Source organism: Ursus maritimus, unplaced genomic scaffold, assembly GCF_017311325.1.
Source record: "Ursus maritimus isolate PB19 unplaced genomic scaffold, ASM1731132v1 scaffold_12, whole genome shotgun sequence".
NCBI classification, from domain to species: domain Eukaryota; kingdom Metazoa; phylum Chordata; class Mammalia; order Carnivora; family Ursidae; genus Ursus; species Ursus maritimus.
Window position 1 is genome coordinate 42,560,206 of NW_024423564.1, and position 21,431 is coordinate 42,581,636.

Genomic DNA, 21,431 nt, shown 5'->3' on the forward strand with positions numbered 1-21,431 from the left:
ACCTATCCATCTCTCTTTCTTCTTTCTTTTAGCTTCCCTTCCTGCCTTCTTTCCCTCTTGCCTTCCTTCTTTTTTTTGGGGCGGGGGCTAGCTTTACATTGATTTCCATTTTTTTTTTCACAAGAACTGGAGGGGACATTAAAAAAGCATTGGGTGGCCTCCAAATATTAATAAGGGGAAGGAGGTTCTGAAAATGGTTTTCATGTAAATGGTCCCACAACCTCTTACTTTGAAAAAGCCTCGAGTGACTGTTACTAACGTGGAACTACGTAAAAATTCTGTCCAGAAAACACCCTTTAAGGCACTTTACAGTGGTCCTTACCAAAGGAGACACTGCAAAGGGGAATCAGCCAACATATACTGACCAGGAACTCTTAGAAGAAGGCAAGTGTAGGGGTGTTATTGGGGGTGGAGGGACCATAACCCAGGCTCGGTAAAAATAATCAGGCAGGACCCTGTTTCAAAAGGAGTTAAAGGATTAACCCACTTTTGCTCCTCTACAAGTCGGTGGCTGACTCTAGTGCAACCACCCCGGGGTATCGGCACTTCTAGACCAGACGTGTCATATACACAAGCTGTTTTGCAACGTGGGAGATTCTATGACTTCTTCTCCCACTCTTTCGACTTGCCCTAGACTGGGCTGATTTGCTGAGAAAGCCTACAACCTGCACGAGAACTTGAAAGGAAAAAAGGGGGGAGGAAACTTTTCTCTTTTCCCAGAGTTCCCAAGGTAACCCCGCTCCCCTTGGGCCTCTCGGCTCCACCCTACCTTGAGAAGGTACTTGTCCACGATCTCCAGACCGCAGCTGTTGCACACACACTTGCCAGGGGGGCAGACAGAGCCCGAGGCCATGGACCGGGGCGAGGACGACGGGGACAGCGGGGCCGAGGAGGAGCACGAGTCCTCGTCCCCCGCTCCCTCGGGGCTCACCTGAAGGAAGCCGTGAGGCGCAGTCGCACGCGGTTCTAGACCCCTCCTCCTCTCCTTATCCCACAGAACCACCGGGGCTCCCTCACCCCTTCCCCTCCTTTCCCCCGGGCCACCCCCAGTTCGTGAGGTCTCGCTCCCGGCTCTCCCCCCCCCCTCGGTCCAAGCTCCCGCCACGCACCCACTGGGGCTGTGGACCCCTGACCTCAAGGACCCTGGAAGCCCTTACAGCCTTGCCCAGCCCGTCTCGCCAGCTCAGCTTTCCACCCCGCCCTGCCCCAGCCCTCCTTCTACCCGCTCCCCGAGGGGCCAGCTGGGCCCACGAAGGAGCTCGGGGACAGCGGCGCTTCGTCCTTGGCTGCCTCCACACGTCCAGTCTTGCCAATAGCTGTGTCCCTCCCCACTCACCAGTCCCTCTTCCCCGGCGCCTTTCCGAGTCCTCCCGGCCGCCAGGGCTGCAATCCGCCCGCACTCCTCCGACATGAGACCCTGGCACTGCGGGGTGGGAGGAGGGGAAAATGGGGGAAAACGGAGAGTAGAAGTTCAGAGCCGGCGCGTTCAGCCCAGAGCCTCGGCTTCTGCACGCGGAGCGTGGCTAATGAAGGCCCCCAGGGCGCCGGGCCGCGCGTGCAGCCGTCAAGGTTAGGCCCGGCGCCGCGGGCAAACGGCGGGAAGCGCAGCCTCCTTGTCAGCCACGAGCCGCGGCAGCGCTGCCGAGCGCGGGGCAAGTCGGCTACCGCAGCGCTGAGGGCTCCGACCGGCGCGCTGCGGCGCCCGGGGGCGCGGGTCCCTAGAGCTCACCGGAGCAAGTCGGTTCCCCGCCCCCCTGCCGGGGGTAACAAGTTAATAACAATCATCCCAGCACAAAGCATTTTCTTTCTAGACGTCAATCACGGCGGAGCGGGGATCACCAGGCTAAAGCGGGTGCAAGGGGCGGGGAGGGGGGGAGTGGGAGAGAAGAAAAGAGGATTGAGGAGGGGGTGGGAGAAGAAACTTGATTTCTTTAATAACCTCAATTAAAAGAGCAAGACACATATATATTTTTAAAAGGGAGCTTTTTGAATTGGATAGCACGAAAGGTGAAGAGGTTTAATAGGATACTTGAAAGCTAATTACAGCGGGATTTAAGAAGCCTGGTGTTTGTTCCGATGACAATTTGAATGAAAATGCTTCAGATTAAACCAAGCTAGCAGCTCTTTCGTAAACTTACAGCAATTAGAGCTGCGAGTGATTTACACTCGTTTCTTTAAGGTGTAAATTGCCACTTATTGCTCAGTAAGTCAACATTTGAGCTACTAATGGATTATTTTTAACCAGCGCAAAAAGCGGGACGAATAATGGAAAATATCCAGCTGAATTTAATTTGTGCCATTAAAACTCACCCAACCTCGGTCAAAATGTTTTAAAGCAACAGCGCGCATTACTCAAGTGTTTCCAAGCCTTTGCTGGAGTTTTGTTCTTAAACGAAAACGCAGCCTCTGTAGGCTTTTTCTGTCTTCGTTTACGAAAACTCTAGTTTGGGGGGAGGGAGTGCCGAACTCGAGCAGCCCACACCTGCGGTTCTGACTCTTCATCTCCCTCCTTCTGGCTGCGCCAGGCGAGATACCGTCCAAACCCCGGAGACCCCCTCGCCGCCCGGCCCTAAAGGGGGACCCTCCACTGCGCTCTCTAAGCTGGTCCCAGCGCCGCCGCTCAGAGGCCGCATCCTCTCAGACACAAAGAGGGTTTAAGCAGAAAAGTCCCGCGTTAGCTGGGTATTCCCCGCCAGCGTCCGACAAAGTCAGCGGTACTCAACGCGGGTCCCTCTGAGGCGCTCAAACAGGCTGCCGAAGATTTTCAAACTTAAAACGCGAGACACCAACGGGTCCTGCCTCCAGAGTGAGGTGAGCGCTTGTCAGTTTTCCCCATCTACTCGACGAAAGGTGTGACTCGCTCGCCCTGGGTTTTGCCTTTTTTTTTTTTTTTTTTGTATTATAAGTAAAATGGCCCTCCTGGCCGGCCCTGGAATCCCCCGAGGCCTTCCAGGAGCCACCACTCCCTCCGTTCCGCGGTGGGCCCGCGGCGCCGCCTCCGGGCCGGCAAGCGCCCGCGAGCTGCTGGACACCAGGAGCCAAGCCCCCGATCCCACCCGACAGCCGCCCGGACCTCCCGACTCGCTCTTCCCCACCGCCACGATCACCACGGCAAAAAGAACAAAAGCACGACTCACATGTACCCGAGAACGCCTTAGGCTCGAGGCTTCGTCTCCCAAATTACAGTCTCCATGCCTCAGGTTAAGTGAGCTTGTGGGGAGGGGAGGCAATGATTACTGACTAACGCTACTACGTAATAAAAAAAAAAAAAATGCCAGGTCTGAAGATGAGGCCGTTACAGGTAATTTCTGAACCTCGTTTAGGAGCCCAAACAGCTCGCGTTTCAAGGAAACTGCAATTCAGCTGGTCTGGCCAGGCGTCGGCTCGCTCACCTTCTCAGGGGGAACTGCCAGCTCCGGCACGTCCTTTTCTTCTAGTTTACACACAAACATCTGATCGCTTTTCCAATACATGGCACTGCTAGGGCTGCTTATCACATACCAACTCCGGAGGGTCAGCGGCCGTCCGTGTCTGCCGATCTTCCCCCCTCCCCCGCCCCAAAGCACTAATAAAAGCTGACACCGAGAAGAGTGAGAATGCTACAAGCAAGTCTTCGTCCAAAGAGGCCGCTGTGGCCGTTACCACTCTGGTGAACTGTTCTTAAGATTCTTATCCCAACTTCACTGAGGTCTGTCCCTCCAGGAAAAGAAAAAAAAAAAAAGTTTTGTTTTCCAGAGGGTGGAACCTTACATAAAGGGAGGGAAGGGGGTGTGTGTGCGGGGGGAGTCCTCTCCTGGAGGAATAGCCTCACCTCCTTAAGGAAAACCCGCCTTCTGTACATGTTAAGATCTTTATCAGAGCAAGCCAACTTACTCCAGATTTAGTATTAAAGAGTGAAAAAAAAAAAAAAACACTGGGAATGGCCTGTTAACTTTTGACTTAAAAAAAAAAAAAGTCTGCTCTCTGCATTTGCCGTGGCTTTTTAATTCTCGCTCCCCAACCAAAACCTAAACAAAGATTCAGGTTACATCTCTTTCTGCAGCAAGCAGAAGGGGAAGCAGCGGTCTGAGCGACTTAAACTTTTTAGTCATTCTCCTGAAACACGCAACTCTCCTGTCTAGCCGAGGAACTCGACCGCTCCCTGGCAGCCTGGGGGCTGACTTATCTAACGATTCGCGCTCCCTTTGCGAAAAGTTTTCTCATTAAGATAAAGAAGGAACATCTGAGCAGCACAAAAGCTTATGATTTGCGACTAGATTTGAAACCAAGGCTACAAGAAAGACAAAAAGTATGTTGCTAATAGTATTACTCTTTCATCTCGTCCTAGACAAAATTTAAGCCCTAGAAGGGGCCAGTTCCTGCCTCAAATGTTGGCTGCCGGTTTGTGGAGGGGGGCGGTGTTCTCAGAATACCGTAATTTTGATTAGGATTGGAGGGTGTGTTTGCTTAAATAGCTTCTTTATGGTGCAAATTTTACTTCCTTATTTAGTGTGTAAAGGGGAATTTAGTAAGAGACTATTTAACAATATTTTTATTTCCAATTTTCCCTTTTTTAAAGAAACGAAACAAAGCAAAACACAATTTAAGAATACCTGGGAGTCTGTTTCCTGAAGGCCTTTAGTAAAATCATGTGATGTTGCTCCAATTAGACGGATATATATATCTACATATCTATCTATAATCTTATATATTCTTATCTCCTTGCCTCGTTTGTCTAGAAGAGTAAGATCGAAGGGCTCTCGCCCAGACAGGTCAACAGCAGACTAGAGGAAGGGCGGTGAGCAGAGATAGGTAGCCTTTCCTGTAATGAAGTGAGTCTGTGTAACAGTCTGGGACCGAGCAACGACTGCAAATTTAGTTTTCCCTCAAGTACATTTTTCTCCCATAAACACGAGGGTCCCCAGAGCATTTTCCTATTGCCATTGTTTTCTTTTTCGCGCAGCTGCGCACACATTAATATTAGCCATCCCCCTTCCGGTCCTTTCTGGGAGATCTCGCTTAAATTTATTAAGTGGGGGGGTAGGGGACGCTGGGATCTGTGCCCTCTTACACAGCTGAAGGCTTGGGACGGACCTACTTCTCGAAAAGCTGACCTGTGCGTGGAGAACAGAAAGTCTTGTGTTTTTCATCAAGTGCAAAAATTAGTATTTGGGGGGAAATTCACATAATGCATTTTCCATGAAATAGCATCGGTGTTGAGATGGCTCTTCCGAATGGAAAGAATCGTCAGAACATTGGCCCTATCAGGGTGTTTATAGAGAGCAGGATTGAAAGTGGAATTAAAAATAAGGATCCAGTTCAGAGATTTAGTTACTATTCATTAGGGTCTGCAAAATAATCTGGGGTACTGCTTAGCTACTCTCCGGGAGAATTAATCGCTCGGGTCATTTGGAGATCCGGAGAGCGCAGGAACTGCTTTGGGAAAGTAGGGCGGGGGCGCGGGCGTTTATGCGGTCTTTCCACCCACCCTCGGCTAATCAGTCGGCTCGGCTCTCAATCAGGTTTTCAAAATACTAATCTTGATCTAAGAGCCCCTATCTCTGCATCAGTGGAGGAAATGATCATTTTTAGAGGCTTCTGGGCATGGGGAAGAAGAATGGTCGTCAGACCTCAGAACTAAAACACTGGTCTGGCGTTCGCTTTACTGCTGACGCACTGCCAGACGCGGACCTTTTCCCGGGGTGTGATTGTGCGCACACAGCCTTGCTCTGTAGGCCTCCCGGCGGTGAGTCTGTTTCTGTATCCTCTGCATTGTAAGCCTTTGGCTGCGGTCGTGTGCGCAGGTGGGAGGAGGGGGTTGTGCAGGTATTTGCTGTGAGTGTCGGGGCTGAGCGTCCCGTTGGTGCTGGGCCCAAGGACCTCCTGACCCTTTGTCAGGGGCGAGCAGGCCGAGGGGTTGCTCCTGAACGTGGCCCGGCTTCTTGGAGCTCGCGTCACACCTCTTACCCACGCTCCTCCTCCGCTAGGGCAAAGGAAAAGTCCACCCGCTGCTTCGCAGAGTTGGGTTCCTGTGCTAAAAATCAGGGCTCTTTTTGTCTTTGTAATAAGGGTTTTTGGCCCAAACTCCAATTGAAACCAATTCTGGTCGAAGGAGGAGATACAAAAAAACATCATCTTGTGTTTCTGCAGGTGGGAGAGGAATCGCCCACGTCGGGTCGATTCCTACCTACTAACTTGAAATTTCTAGATGGTCATCTTTCCTTAAATGAAAATCGAAGACCGCAAGCCCACCCAGGGGACTAACCAACACCCCTGGACTGCAAAGGCTCTTCGCAGGGCCCGAGGAAGAAACCCAGAGAGACTTGGGAGGGCGGCCTGGCAAGTTAGGAGGCTCTGGGTGTGTCTCCCTAAAGCCGGAGGAGGTCAGGGAAGGGGTCTGGGTCCCCTGGGGCCAGGCCTTGATTGGAGGTCCAGGGACGGAGAGCGGGAACACCAACCCGCTCTGACCCCTCCAGTTTCCACTCACCGCGAAGAGCTGCCTAATTGGGCTGCGAGCAGCTGCGAGATTTGTAATCGCCTAATAAGCCTTCCACCTCGGTAATTCTTATCAAAAGGCATAAAACTGATATTTTCACACTCGGCTTCCTCCACAGGAGCCGTTTATAAACATCCTTCATCAGTAGGATGAAATTAAGCCTGCATTGACAAAGGTCTCTGGAACTCGATATTTAAAAGCAATAGATCCGAATTAGCAAATTATTACTTTAAGTAGGGAAAGTCTCCGCCAACTTGACTATTGAACCCTTTGCCTCTGAGCTCCTCGCGGTGAGTAACCACATGTTTGAGGGAACTTAACCTGGAGTTTCCGCAATACTCAAGTAACCTCCGGAATCTCGCTTCCTGAATCCGCGCGCCCTGGCTCCCAGCCCTTTCACGAGCCTTCGAGGACCCGCTCGGGTCAGACCTGTGGAGACCTGGGCGAGGACAGCTGGGGCCGCAGGCTCAGGGTGAGCGCCAGCCGCGGCACCGCTACGCCCCCCCCCTCCCCCAGCCAGCGACCCCCGCGCCGGGGGCCGGCCAGAGCCCAGTCGGAAGGTGAGGCAGGGGAGACCTCCGCGCGGATTAAAAAAAAAAAAAAAAAAAAAGCGCAACTTCTGGCTGATTCTTGTGGCGGCCTCTTTACGCATGAAGGTAAAATCTCAGCCAAGAGCGCCCTGAAACTGCGAAGGTCACACTTGGTTCAGGGTTATGAGTGTGTCCTTTGATTTTTGCCCACCCCGTCTAACCATTACTAATACTAATTTGGAAAGAGACTGAAGGAGATAGCTTCCAGAGGCTTTCTCCCGCCAACTTGCCCGCTCAGAACCCGCGTCACCCCTCAGAGCGCAGCGGGAAACGCGCTCACCTTGGGACTTACCGGTCCCAGGCTCCTTCTCAGTTTCTGAGGGAAAAGGAGGGGCGTGTTTATTCACGCCAGTGGAGGACGCCCAAAGGTGGCGAGGGCCTCCGCCTGGGACCTCCCGGTCTCTTGCCCCACTGCGGGCCGAGCCGAGGCTCACTAAACTTCCGGGCGAGGCTACCGTGCTCGGCGTGGGACAGCCGGGAACGCACTGGCGCGCAGGCACCGCCTGGCCTATGCCGCCCCGCCGGGCGTCTGTTGCGCTAGCTGCAGTGGTGCGCGTCTGTTGGGGCCAGCGGTCTCCAGCGGTTCTAGAGACCCAACAACCGAAAACCACGTTCTGCGCCCGCCCGAGAAAGCCGTACGTGTGGGTTCGGTGTCTCTTTTCAGCGGGTGCGCTTGTCCCGCCAGAACGCGAGTAAACTTGCCCAGTCCTCTGCAAAAGGAGAAGGGGGAAGCGTTTCTCGCCTGATAGGACGGGTAGTACGAATGACAGAATTAGGAGCCCTATGGAGCCCGAAATTAGTCAAGACGCAGTCTGGGACGCTCCAGACTAAATGCTACTGCGCAAAGCGCGAAAGTCCACTACACTATCTACCCATTGTGACATTTCCAAGCCCACAATCTTCGCCTTAAGCACACTTGTGGTTTAGAGCTGCTAATTTTATATGCATTTTATCGTTACGAATAAGCAACGCGGCAGGACCAGGAGAAACCTGATTCTAACCTGTTTCTGCAGACCTCGGCCCACACAACTCCGTAAAAACCGAACTAGGAGGTGGATGGTTGTTGGGAAACAACTCAAAACCCGACGGTTCCTTAACCCCAATTCCCCCCGCCCTGGGTTTTTCTACACATCCTACTAGGCTCACAGGGCGGATCTATAGTGGAGCTCACTAATCTAGAAGGAGGACGGAAACTCTAGCCCCGCGGACTTCCCCTCCTCCACCCTTCTCTTCCGCAGGAATCCCTGAGAGGCGCACTAAAACCCGGCCAGGGAGGCAAAAAAGCCAAATTTGATTTGAGTGTAAAAACACGGGCGCCTGAGAGTGTTTGTCGGGTGGAGTGGGGAGGGGTGGTGGTGGTGGCGGGGAGCTGTGTGAGCCTCCTATTCGCCGGCTTCAATCCGGTTTTGATAAGGGAACACACAGCTCGGGTTATTAGCCGGTGTGAATGTGCCCCAAGCAAACCTGGGTCGTCCCGCCCACAATCTCGGTAACATCTTCCCGGCAACACTGACACATCCCGTCGTTGCTTTACCGATGATGTGTCGTTGCTTTACCGATGTATCCTGTAAAATGATGCTTTAAAAAAAAAAAAAGTCTGCAGAATAATGTTGAAACATAATTTTTTTAAAAAAAAGTTAAATAACTTTTTATATGGATTTCCGCTTCAGGAGACTGATTCTTGTAACTTTGGCAGTGTTTTCCTTTCCTTCTTCTTCCCCTTTCCCTTCCTCCTTTCCTTCTTCCCTACTAGCCTGACTGCCTGTCTGCCTTAGAGGGAACTCAAGGTTTAAGAAGCTAGGCAACGTGCTATTAGAGTAAGAGTATGAGATTTGAAATTAGTCAAACCTGTAATGGATTTCAGAGCAATTTAACAACTTAACACCTCGGTTTTTTCATCCAGAAAATGGAGATGACAGCACTGATGTTGAAATGCGTTCACTGATGCGCAGATTCTCAATCTTACGCTCCTCCTGCGTCCTCCTTTGCTGCTCAAAGAGAGGTCTAGATGAAAAGGCGTCACCAAAGGCCTCATTCCCTAGCTGAAGGGGACAGGCCAATGTTCCTCCTCAGCACCGACCTGGCTTCCAGTTGGCTATTTCTGGGAATTCAACAGATCCGGTGGCCAGTGCCAGATAAGCCTCCCAGAGCTGCAGAGACTGGAGAAGAGCTCGAAGCTGGGAGCTATTCTACCATGGCAGTTTGTTTCAAGGAGGCACAATGGAAACCTTTTCCTCCTCTTTTGTCACTAGTTTATTTGGGGGTTAATCTGGCACATTTAAATGCTTGGCACCCTGACTCTTGTCAGTTTGTGCAAACTTCTGAATATTGTGAAAGTGGCAGTAATCATAGTTGTTGCTTATTACCTGTCAAATGCCCCTCTGGTGCTGAGGTGTAAAACCCTACTTCAGTAACTTGCCTGTGGCCATTTCACCAAAGTGGGAAGTGGGTTGAAATTCAAACCCAGAGGCCAGACTTGAGGCTGCCTTTTAACCATTCCCGTGTTGCCCTATTTGCGGTGAGTTAAAAAACAGACACCTTCAGTTAATGGATTCATTTACCCATCTCAAATGGTTCTTTAGGTAGACCAGTTGACCTGGGTTGCAGCTTCAGCACAGGTGGTCCAGCTACAGGCCTCTTGCTGGCACCGGCTTCCAGCCGAGCTTCAGGCTTTCCCCTGCTGGTATCCAGTGGGAAAGAGCGCCCCCTTTCTACCTCCACTCTCGTTGTGCGGAGGTTAAATAGCATAGGGATTTGAAGTGTCAAACCAGCCCAAAGCGGGAAAGGGAGCCCACGGAGCCTTTAACTTGGTGGTAAAACCTCTCTCTTCTTGCAAATTACAGAATCCAGTGACTAATCATCAACGAGTGGATCAAAGCCTGGATTAAACATGTGAACATGGCTCTCTGTATCGCCTGCATTGCAAAGGCCCGCACTCGCTTCTGGAACTTTCCTTTGGCTTGGACCACAGTTCAGGTCACTGCATGGAGTCTGGCAGAGGCCATGGTGCACGGCTCTGGCTGTGCACAGGTCATCTCGATGCACCCTCTCGCTCCCTCTCTCACCACTTCAGAGAAGTCTTTGGAAATAGTTTTCCTGGACACAAAATGGGTGAATAAAGTTGACCCCACCAGATCTTCCAGCAGGCTGTAAGCACCCTGGAGGCAGGTCCTTGGGCTGTTCCTGGCTCTGGAACTTAGTTCAGTGCATGGCACTGGGCAATAAATATGGCTTTTTGAACGAAAGTATGTGCTGGCAGGTACGGAGGGTTTCAAGCCTTTCTGTGTATTTTTAGTTCAAGCTTGCTACTTCTTCACATTGGCACTTTCTTGTCCAGAACTCAAATATTTTAGTCCCTTAGAAGAGTGAGGCAAGGAAGGGGTGGAGATCCTGATAATTTAAATTAAGCGAATTCCTGAACTTCACTTTTCTTTTAGGGTGAAGGACTTGCAGCCTCCATTGGATCTTATGGCATGGTGGTTCATTTTGACCCTACTTGAGGGTCCTTCAGACCTCAATGTTTTCAGTTAAATTGGAAAACTACTCTGGGTGCCTAAGAGACCATCCAGGTCTGAACCTCAGTTATAGAGAAGGAGGCTATTGGGAGTCAGAGCTGGAACGACTTAGACCTCAGAAGTCTCCATGACATCCCGACTCCTGTCAGTTTGTGCAAACTTCTGAATATTGTGAAAGTGGCCGGGTAAGCTTCCATGGACCCATTCTGATTGCACACATGGAAACGCTGTGCGTGTTGGCCAGACATAAGTCAGCATAAGTTTGGGCTTGCCATGGAACCAGAAGGGGGCCTGGGTGGACAGTCAGGATGGGAGCTGAGGTCATGCGGAGCCAGATACTGGTGCTCTCAGACTTCCCTGGCCTGGAAAGAAGATGCATGCCTGTTTTCAGACTGCAACAAGGCAGAAGAACATGGAGGAGACGTGTGGGCTGTAGGTGGAGTCTGAAACAGGACTGATCCAGTCTCTGTGCCAGGTCATAACCATGTGTTTGGGTACTTGAGTGGCTTGGCCTAGTCTCTCCCCAGTGCTACCCTGTTTCAAGCAGGAACAGGTCCTGAGCAGGAACAGTAGCCCCAGGACTCAGAAATTAGCCCGGAGTCCTGGAAAAAAGCTGGAAGAGGTCTCTAGACCTGGGATGGTTGCACTGTCCCCCTTGGTCTTGAATTTACCTGGACTCTAAGGGAGGAAAACGCTAGGGCTTTATCTTGAAGACTTGAGTCTCTTGCCAGACACACCAAGACAGTTTGCCAACTGAGTCACAGCTGCTACAGGTATACCAATGTGTCAAAAATCATTTTAAAAGAGTGTAATCCTACCAATTTCCTTTGAGTAGCCACCCCTTCCTCTGGAGGGACTCAGAGGGTCATTTTTAGAAAGGGCACCTTCATGTTGCACCATCTTTCAGGAATAATGCCTTGACCTGCCTCAGCGCTTTATAGTTTGCCTTTGTTACTGAGTTTCAAAGTCACTGGACACAATGGGCAGCAGTTTCTTGGAGGTTTTTAATACACGTGGTCTCTTTTCAAGGTTTCCTCCTCGTTGTCCTTTCAGAATACTTCTGCCCTGCCTCAATAATTAATTTTAGGGATATTGTGGGGAAAACCTCTGGTATTAAAAAAAAAAATCCGCATCAGCCCACGTAAATCTGTCTTTTAAAGGTCAGTGTGGGGGGAAAAAAGCAGTTAGTAAAGGAAGTCGTAACATCTGATTATTTGCACTGCTCGCCTCGCAGCTGAGATATCTTTTTTCCTAAAAAGACTTTGAATTTTTAGAGATGAATGTGTATATGCATGTACTACCCTTTTATAAGAAATACCATTTATTGTTTCACATCGTCCAGATTTCAAATATGTTGTAAAGTATATTCCTCACAATTTTCTATGAGGTATATATTCGTATGCCCAATTCACAGATGGGGAACTCAAAGCTCAGACAGAAGGGCCAAGTTGTCAGGCAAATTAGAGACAGGGTATGGATGCAAACCTATTCCAAGGTCTTAACCATTGTGCTTTATATAAAGGATATTGTGTGAGCCTTGCAGAGTATAAAGTGAAGTCCTCACTCCAGGCTGGTTGGATGTGTGGCTCCTCCCTTTCTCCTGGAGTTCTGGAAGCTGGATTTCTCTTAGGAGCGGGGGAGGGGGGGACACGGCTGGAGGAACCTGACCTCTGCCTGTGGTCAGTTATGTAAGGCTCAGACGCACGTGTGGAGCCCGTGGGGAAAACGGACTAGAGGGATGAGAAGTTGACGGAGGATGGGGGTAGATCGCGTGCTGGGAAAACACTTTCTCATCGCCTGCTGGTCATAAATATTGTTGTATTTCCTTGGTAACCCCCCGGCCTGAGGCGGAGGCCTGCAGGCTGCCTCCTGTGGGGGTGAGGCCCTTCCCGCCGGCGGCGGCCTTTGGAGGCGACCTTCCCATGCAGGTCCTCACGGCGTTCAGGACCCGGTCCTTCAGCCCCCTGGGTCTCGGTCCCAGGCCGCCTGCAGCCCGGGACTGGCCGGGAGCGTCCTTTGCGCGCGGTGCACTCCGGGAAGCGCCGCGGCGTGTGGGCGCAGCGCGCCGCCAGGGGCAAACGCCCAGAAACGTGCTCTGCTCGGAAAGGCAGGCGGGGACCCTACGTGAACCCCCACCTCACTAATCCAAACTGGGGCGGAGGGTGGCCGCGGCTCTGAGCGCCAGAATGCCTGGCCCAGGCCAGCCTCCGAGGCAGTCTCATCGCCCTGGTGGGTTTGCCCACTGCCCTCCTCGCGCCCTTTACCGTGGGCGACCCTAGGGCGGAGGCTTGGGTTTCAAATGCGAAACATTCGTCTCCTGAAATCAGTTCTGGCTTCCAGAGGATGTTAGGACTTTTCTGAGAAAGTCAGCGTCTGGAGGAGACCCAAGGCCCAAGCCCTTCTTCCCCTCACCGTATCTGCCTGTAAATAGGTAGGTAACTCTTGCTCAAGCCTTCAAAAGCCCCGAGTGCTCATCTTAGTACCCCCACGGAAAGCTGTGAAATGAAAAGGTAAAACCAAAACCCCAAGCCAACAACAAAGAAAGTAATGGGACAAGGCCTGACTAGGCCAGAACAACGTTTGTCTGAGCTGTTCAGTAAAGTGGGCAGGCTGAGGACGCCCAGTCAGTTACGCAGGCTGGAGCGGGAGACACAGGGATCCGCATCGGGGTCGAGACCTGCTGCGGATTCCAGGTCACCTTGTGGACGAGCCTGCCTCCAGGCTCGGAGGTTACTCAGGCAGGCCTGGCTCTCCAGGTCCTAGGGGCACTAGGCCTGACCTGAACCCAGTGGGGAAATGATTACAGCCTCAGAAGGCCTGTGCAGGGATTCGAGTTTCTTCTACTTGGCTTTAGTTTCTGTGCCAGTCGTGGTTGCTTGGCCCTTAGTACTTTTAATACTGTTGTGTAACGCTTGGACAAATAATTTTAACTGACCAGGCACTTGTATACACTCTTCCAAAAGGGGTGTGTGTGTGTGTGTGTGTGTGTGTAAGAGAGAGAGAGAAGGAGAGAGATTTCTGGACTGATGAGAATATTTTCAGTTTCAAATGATGGCTAGGAGCCACAGATCTGCTAAATTTCTCTTATTTTCTTTTAATATGATTAGGTTTTTTAATGTGTCTAATAAAATTATGTTCTTAATTTTGGCCACCCTGACAGTAGGTAAAATATCAATGCATAAGGGAAAACCAAAGCAAGAAGTATGTGTGTGCCAACCTTGGTGTGGAAAAATATCGGTAGCATTTCTTATTTGACAAGGAAATGCATTTGTTCACTGTTTTTCTTTTTCTTTTCTTTTTTCTTTTTTCTTTTTTTTTAAGTTGGCAAGGGCAGCGTTTTTAATATATATCCATGTTTATTGTTTCTGTTTGGTACTTTGGTCATTTGCGGCACATCTGTTTCTGATATCGTTCCTGTGTTAAGCACACACTATTGTGTTAGCAAGATTTTACACCATCTGTTTAAGAAAATTCTTGCCAGTGCTATTTGATGCCCAGTTGAACTTTAGCCAAACTTCTTCATTTTATAATGTTCTCTCAGTCCTGAGCATATATAATGCACTTTAATGAAATTATGCTTTTATACTTGCTGACAGACATCAGAAACACATTTATGCAGGTCAACAGCAGTTTAGCTAAATGTTGGGTAGGAAGAACAATATTAAAATAGTAAAGAAGTTAAAAACAAAAATATTTGGAAACAAAACTATTAAATTAAAATCAAATAATCACCAAAATAAACAACTGCTATACACACATACACACACACACACATTTGGACACAGTGGCTATTGAGAGTTAATGTATAGTTTTGATGATTTATGTATTTCTGAAATATATATATACATGTTTCACTATATATATATATACATATATATATATATGTATATATATATATATATAAAAAATCTAGGAATTTGTGTTCTTGACACTATTACCAAGGGTGTAAACTGGTTTAAATAATAAAGTAGAATAACATTGTAATGTGACTGTATCAAATATATATTAAGTGTGACACATGCAGATAAACAATCATTGAGCCTAACTAGAGTAGTGTTTTTTTCTTTTTATCCTGTGGCCACTCATACAGGTTTTACACAGCATTATCAAAAGCTAACAGGCAATGTTACCCACTTCTGAAATCTTTGAAAGTAGAGCTATTTGTGACAATTCAAAAAGTATTCAAGTATCATATTTGCTGGCTAAGCATATATAGTTAATAATGGCACAATTACAAGACTGGAATTGGCTTGAAAATGTGAATACTGGCTGCATGTTTTCAAAATCTTTTCTAAAATGTAACGTTTCTATTGATACATTACCTATTTTATTTACACTGAATGTGTATATCCTAGTGTAAAGCTTTAAAGATAGTTTCACATGGTATTTTAGTTATAAGCCCAGAAATATATGTCTTGACATTTGTGTTAATAAGCTTCTGACATTCATTCTGGGAAATCAGTATTCTTCAATTGACAGAGAAGTTTCTTTGACTGAAATCTACCCAAAACAGGTTGTCACATTCTTTCAGTCGTTACCTGGAGAGACTGCTTTTATTGCAGATGCTATGATTAAAGTTATGCCTATTAGATAACTGCTTAGAGGTATATAGTCTCTTTCTAGTCGGTTTTTTAGGAAAACGAATCTTTGTTTTGGACTTAATTTGCATATAAAATATATCTGTGGTGATATCAGTAATTTGCATATGAAATATATCTGTGGTGATATCAGTAATTGGCATTATTTATGTTAAGATTGCTGGAATTCAGTACTTTGTCACTTGGTTGTAGAAAAAGGCACCATTCTTATAGCATTTCTGCCTATGTACACTTCTAGAAAATTATTTATCAAGATCTGTATTTTCCTTAAACTATTAAGTTAGATGCGCTAAAAGCAACCTATAAATTTTGTTTTTAATAACTGATGTTATGAAAAAAGCAAACCTTATGAATCTTCACATGTCTGGTTCCAGTTAATCTGCTTAGACTATTTAATGGATAAAATAACAAACCTGATTTAGTCAATTTGGAGTTTTGCATCACCAATTTTCTATGTGCTTCTTTAAGGTCTGATGCCTTTTCCTACACATATTTAGTTCATAGTTATACTCATATAAAACCCGGGATTAGAAGAATAATTAGATATATTTCCTTAAAATTTTTCTGCAGTTACAGCAGTATAAAAGGGAGATGATCTCAAAATGGATGTCAATAATTATTGAAAGAACACTGTATACATCTTTGTGAGTTCAATTTATCAAACACCGACAATGTACCAGTGCTGGGGGTATAAAGAAGAGAAAGACATGGGTGGTCCTTGCTCTCAGAAAATTTCCAACCTATTAAGGAGACTGACAAAAATATAATTAAATCATTCCTACGATTCTATAATGATTTCTATCTACTCCTTGGGCTCTGAATTGGTAAAGTAGATGATCCCATCACAACACTTTGTATATGTTTAAAACATTTTTAAGGCTTTCATTTGTGTGGAACAAATGTAAACTATCCCCTGAAGGCTGTATGGCTTCTGAGATAACTTATATCTTCTGTACTTTTTCAGGTATAGGAAGGAGACTGTATTAACTTCTTGTTCCTGAGACATCTCAATTATTTTGAGTCTTGCATCACAATTATTTCTTGGGTCTGTTGTAAAATTTGTGGAAAGAATAGTGGTGGGGCACTGTATTGAGCTAGAAATTTTTTATTTTGTTTAATTCTTAAATAGTTCTTTTCCTCTTACCACTTCTCTCTCTCCTACAAAATAATTTTATATTTTCATCACTGTAAACTTTTATAGGTAGTTGGGAAAGGAAAGGAGGATTCTGCAAAGACTATCATTTAAGTCAATTTGCTATCCTTTCCAACATATATTTGCTAACTTTGAGAATTAATTATCTTAGAACTACAAGGCTGGGTTTATTTTTCACACAAACAAAACGAGGATTAACTGTTTAGCAGACTTTTAAAAAAGTTTTGTTTATAAAAAGATTTATTGGGAATTTAGAGTAAAAAGTGATATTTAAAGTTTCTTTAGCACTTACAAGAATTAAAGCCAAGTTAAATTTAATTACTCTGTAATACTTTTAGAGATTAATTTTTAGAGTATAATTTTAGAGTATAATTTTCTTCTTTTATATACATTGATGAAAAATATCAGGAGAGAAAGGAGCAATCATTTGATTGAATTAATTGAATGCCTTTTACCCTTGAGGAGACGTTGCATTTTAATTGTCTTCTGTTTAATCATGGTTTTTGGAGTAAGTCTGTATTATGCTTTCCTTTTAGAGGATATTGCATCTTATTTTGCCTCACCATAATCACAGATCTGTTTATGTGATCAGTTGATTCCTACTGGGTTTTGTCACACATTTCATTTCTGATTCTTTCCATTTTCCTCAGTCCCTTGCTTCCACTCCAGCAGAAGTGAAAGCTCTTACAGTTACAGTCTGCTGACCTGTAGTTCACTTTCAGCCCCTTTGATTTTTTAGCTGTGTGATGACCTTGGGCAAATCACTTACCTTTCTGAGCCAAGTTTCACCAGTTTGGTGGGGGGGGGGCATAAGGGTCATAAGACTAACTTATCATTGAAAATCTTTCTAGTTTTTAATGGTAAATTACTGTTCACAGATTTTCAAGAGCTTTTCTCAAAACAGCTTTGAAATCTTAGTTATGACTGTCCTTCAGAGGGAAACTTTTCTTCAGGTTATACCTCTGTTTAAGAGTACCATCATATTATAGTTTATTTACTGAGACTAAACTCTGATCTCTAACCAACAGCAGTTCCTTCTCCAAAGCTAGGCAGAATTATCTTAGGAAAAGTTAGCTGACTCCAGCCAAGAGTATGAATCCAGATCTAACAAAATGAGATTATTCCCAAACAGGCTTTCGTCTCCCAGTGCTCCTCCCTCAATCTTTAAAGCCTAGCTTAAATGCTGCCTTCTCAAGCATTTCCATCCCAACTGGAGGTGATTTTTCTTGGAGTAACCATATTCATCAAGTTGGGCAGTTGCTAGGTTGTTTCATGAACGTCCACTACAGGCACAGCTGAATGTGATTTTTCTGATGTTATAGCTCTGACATCTTATTTTTGGTGATTCAGCCTTAGAGTTTGTTGTAAGTAAACCCTGCTAATGATGCAGATGAGGCAGAGCTAAAAATTGGTAACATGATCTGATAGGTCACTTGCTAATAAGCTCAACATATTCTTCTTTGTGTCCTTTATTTCAAGAAGACTTCTTACCCATCATGTCACACACTAACTTTTTTGTTGGTTTTTTTGGTGGTTATAATGAATTTGGCCATCCTCTCTTCAGGCCCCTCAGGGGGAGGACAAGGATGAAGACTGTGGCCATGGAAGAAACTGAAGGGGGAACTAGAACACTGTAGGCTTGGTCTGGAGCATGGTGATATTTTACTTACTAAAAATACACATTTTTTTAAAAAGATTTTATTTATTTATTTGCCAGAGAGAGAGACAGCCAGCGAGAGAGGGACCACAAGCAGGGGCAGTGGGAGAGGAAGAAGCAGGCTCATAGCAGAGGAGCCTGATGTGGGGCTCGATCCCATAACTCCGGGATCACGCCCTGAGCCGAAGGCAGACGCTTAACCGCTGTGCCAGCCAGGCGCCCCCGTAAAAATACACATTTTTTTAAAAAGTTTTACTATATAGTTCCTGACATTAATCATGGTGGTAAAAACACTAGCATGGCTAATGTTTTCTTTTAGGTGGCCGACATCTTGGTAGTAACTGGGTAAAACAGAATTCTCATCCTGGGGATGGGATTTGCAACACATTTCACAACTGCAGGAGATTACTTCCATTCTCCTCAAGGTATAGATTATTTCCATATAAAGTAATTCTGTATATGTATTTTTCAACTCATACAGAATTGTGTATTAGTTTATCTCAATATTTTTAATATCCATTGCCAAATATTACCAGGTTGAGTGATGAACATTGCAATTGTCTTACCAACATCTGTTCCTTGGAGCATTGTGTTGTAGCCATGTGGTTTGATTAGGATTGATCCTAACCCTAAGTCCACAAGTGCCAAACTAATGGGGGTAAACCAGTCCTCACTGTGATTGATTCAGGGATGGTTACAGGAACTTAAGCTTCACGAAAATAGGGAATATGTTTTGTTCATTGCTATATTCCCAGTACCAAGAATAGTACCCGACATACAGTAGGTGATCAATAAATATTTGTTGAATGAATGAAACAAGATTGATCAAAATGATCCTTGGGAATTTTGTTTGATCCTTAGACTAGTAGAGTGTCCCTATTTTCTGTAGATATAAACAAGGAAGCATATAGCAAATGTATTCATTTTGTGGCCATGAAGGAAACGCCTAAGGATGAAACTGACACAGGGAGGAGAGATGGGGGCAAAACTCGGAAAATGAGTGAGAAACAGCTTCTGTGTTAATCTGTGCCTCTATATTACTCCTGTGGTTTATCTTGAATTAGGTGTTTTTGGTTCAACCAAGGGCATCCAAAATGATACATTGAGAATGGTTCAAGGTCTATAGCAAAGAACAGTTAGCATATTTTTTAGCTCTCTCTCTATACATACTGATTCTTGAAGCTAAGAGTTTAAAGACTTGAATATAAAACTATCACATGACAATCTTTGACTGAATTAGGGTTTTTGGTAAAAATTCCAAGATATGTGGAATCTAAACAGTTTTCATGTTGTGGTTGGGCCAGAGCCCTTTTTAACAAATCAACAAATAGTTTTAAAAATATAATTTAGTTTTTCTGTATCCAGGAGCTTAGCGAGTATTAGGTAATAATACATAGAAAACTGGATATGTTCCTTTTAGGTAAATTTTGGTTATGTGGCTTTTTACCTTCCCTAAATTTGGTATAAGATCATATGTACTTAGAACACAGTGGTATACATAGTGCTAGATGAAACATTTAAGGTGGCTTTAAGCTAGCAACAATATTGAATATAATTTCCTTTATTGATCAGAAATAAGGCATGTCTCTTACCTGTCTTTTCATTGTATTTTGAAGATCTATTTTTAAAATTTCTGTATCTATGGTAGAACTGTAGCCTTGGGCTCTCCTCCAAAACATTACCAAAATTTAACAAGAATCTGTAACGATTTGAACTTTAGCTTTAGGTTAAAGCTATGTCTGTAGTTTTCATTCTATATGACAGAATGTTAATAAATACTGAGAATTTAAATTTTAAAAGTTGCAGTCTGGAATGCCACTTGAAAACCTAAGTGAGAGAGATAATGGAGACTTATACTAGCCATACAGTGATTACCTTCCATGATCTGATCCCCACATTCTGATTTAAATACCTGATCTTTGTGCTGGCCTGGCACTTTGTCCATTCCTCTGTTTGCTACCCAGTTGTCCACGTGGGCTTATCTGAGTTCCTCACTAGCTTGAAAATTTTTGAGGGCGGTGATCATGTCTTATGAAACTTGAGATTCCTAGTATTTCAAATAATGGCTGTACTGTGAAGACAATTGGATGGATCATTGAATAAATGAATGGCTGTTCTTTTTGATGAGATCTCAATGCAAATAACTTCAGTGACTGGGTAGTAACATGAATGTGGAAAAGGAGTGGTAGGCCTGTGACATAACGTTGCTTAGGCACATAGAAATTAATTTTCATTTTAAAAACTGAGTGTCAAGATACTTAAGAAGATTGCTAGTTTGGGATCCCTGCATTAGATCATCTTTTAAAAAAATCTGAACTTGGAGTTAAAAGACAGCTCTACTACTTGCTAGCCTTGTGACCTTTCTATGCCTGTTTTTTATTTAGAAAGTGAAGATAATAACTTCTTTGACTAACTTGTAGGGTCATTGGGAAGATCAAATGAGATAATGTATCAGAGATTTCAAAAAAAATGTATAGCAATAAACAATTCTTAGGTAACCCTATGAATTTGTAGAAGCATATATTATGAGGGATATTCTGAGTGCAAATAAAAAGAGCCACAGTGATAAGGGCTCATTAGCACTTAGGGAACATAAACAAAGAAGTCTGATAGTGGTTTCTATTGGAATTCATATCTAAATTAAAATGACTTGATTTTGGTACTTGGTGTGCAACCTAAGGATTTGAAACTACTTGGGACTTTCTAAAGAGTTCATAAGATGACGTCCAAAAAGACTTCCTATTAAGAGAAAACTCATTGGGAAGTCCTGGTGGAATAGCAAATGCATTCAGACTCTGCTTGAATTAGAAGCTTACATACCTAAGGGTTAACTACATTTCTCCCCCCAGATTTGTGCAGATTGTTGGTCTTCCCTTCACAGCCAGGCTCTTAGGAAGGTAAAGCCTAAAACTCTTCTATGGGAAAGGAAAAAGCTGTGGCACTTAGGTTCTTCTTCCCCCAAGGGGAAGTAGATAGATAGAACTTGTTTTTAAAAACAGAGTATAGATAACCTAAGTGATGAGCAGAGCAGCAGTAGACCTTGGGTTCTGGCAGCAGGAGAACGGTAAGAACGGCCTGCAGATATTCTATCAAAATATTTATTGAGTACGTGCTGGGTGCCGAGCACTGTGACAGACACTGGGGACATACTGATGAACAAAACAGGCATAGTCCTTCCTGATCCCTTGATGCTTACAGTCAGGTTGCTGATGAAGACATTAAACAATTTGCAAATAATTTTTCCCATACCTGGGAATAGATGATAATAGGAAAATACTTAGGAACCTATTCTCTAATGTAGAGTAGTATAGTCCTTCCAATCTTTTCTCTCCAAACGAATTTTGTTACATCTTTCAAAATAAATTTTAAAGTACTTCTTTTTCTTCTTCAAGGTTACTACTAAGTCTGAGTGCTTAAGGATTTAAAATGTAATTCAACCCTGA

General features: G+C 45.4%; 1 long non-coding RNA gene across 1 annotated transcript; it reads right to left on the reverse strand.

The window, feature by feature from the left end:
* Positions 1–778: 778 nt before the first annotated feature.
* On the reverse strand, positions 779–4,078 carry LOC121102075. Its single transcript, XR_005834129.1, has 3 exons — positions 3,138–4,078; positions 1,337–1,423; positions 779–931 (listed from the first exon to the last, which is right to left on the reverse strand). It is a non-coding gene; the product is annotated as an uncharacterized LOC121102075 (long non-coding RNA).
* Positions 4,079–21,431: the final 17,353 nt, after the last annotated feature.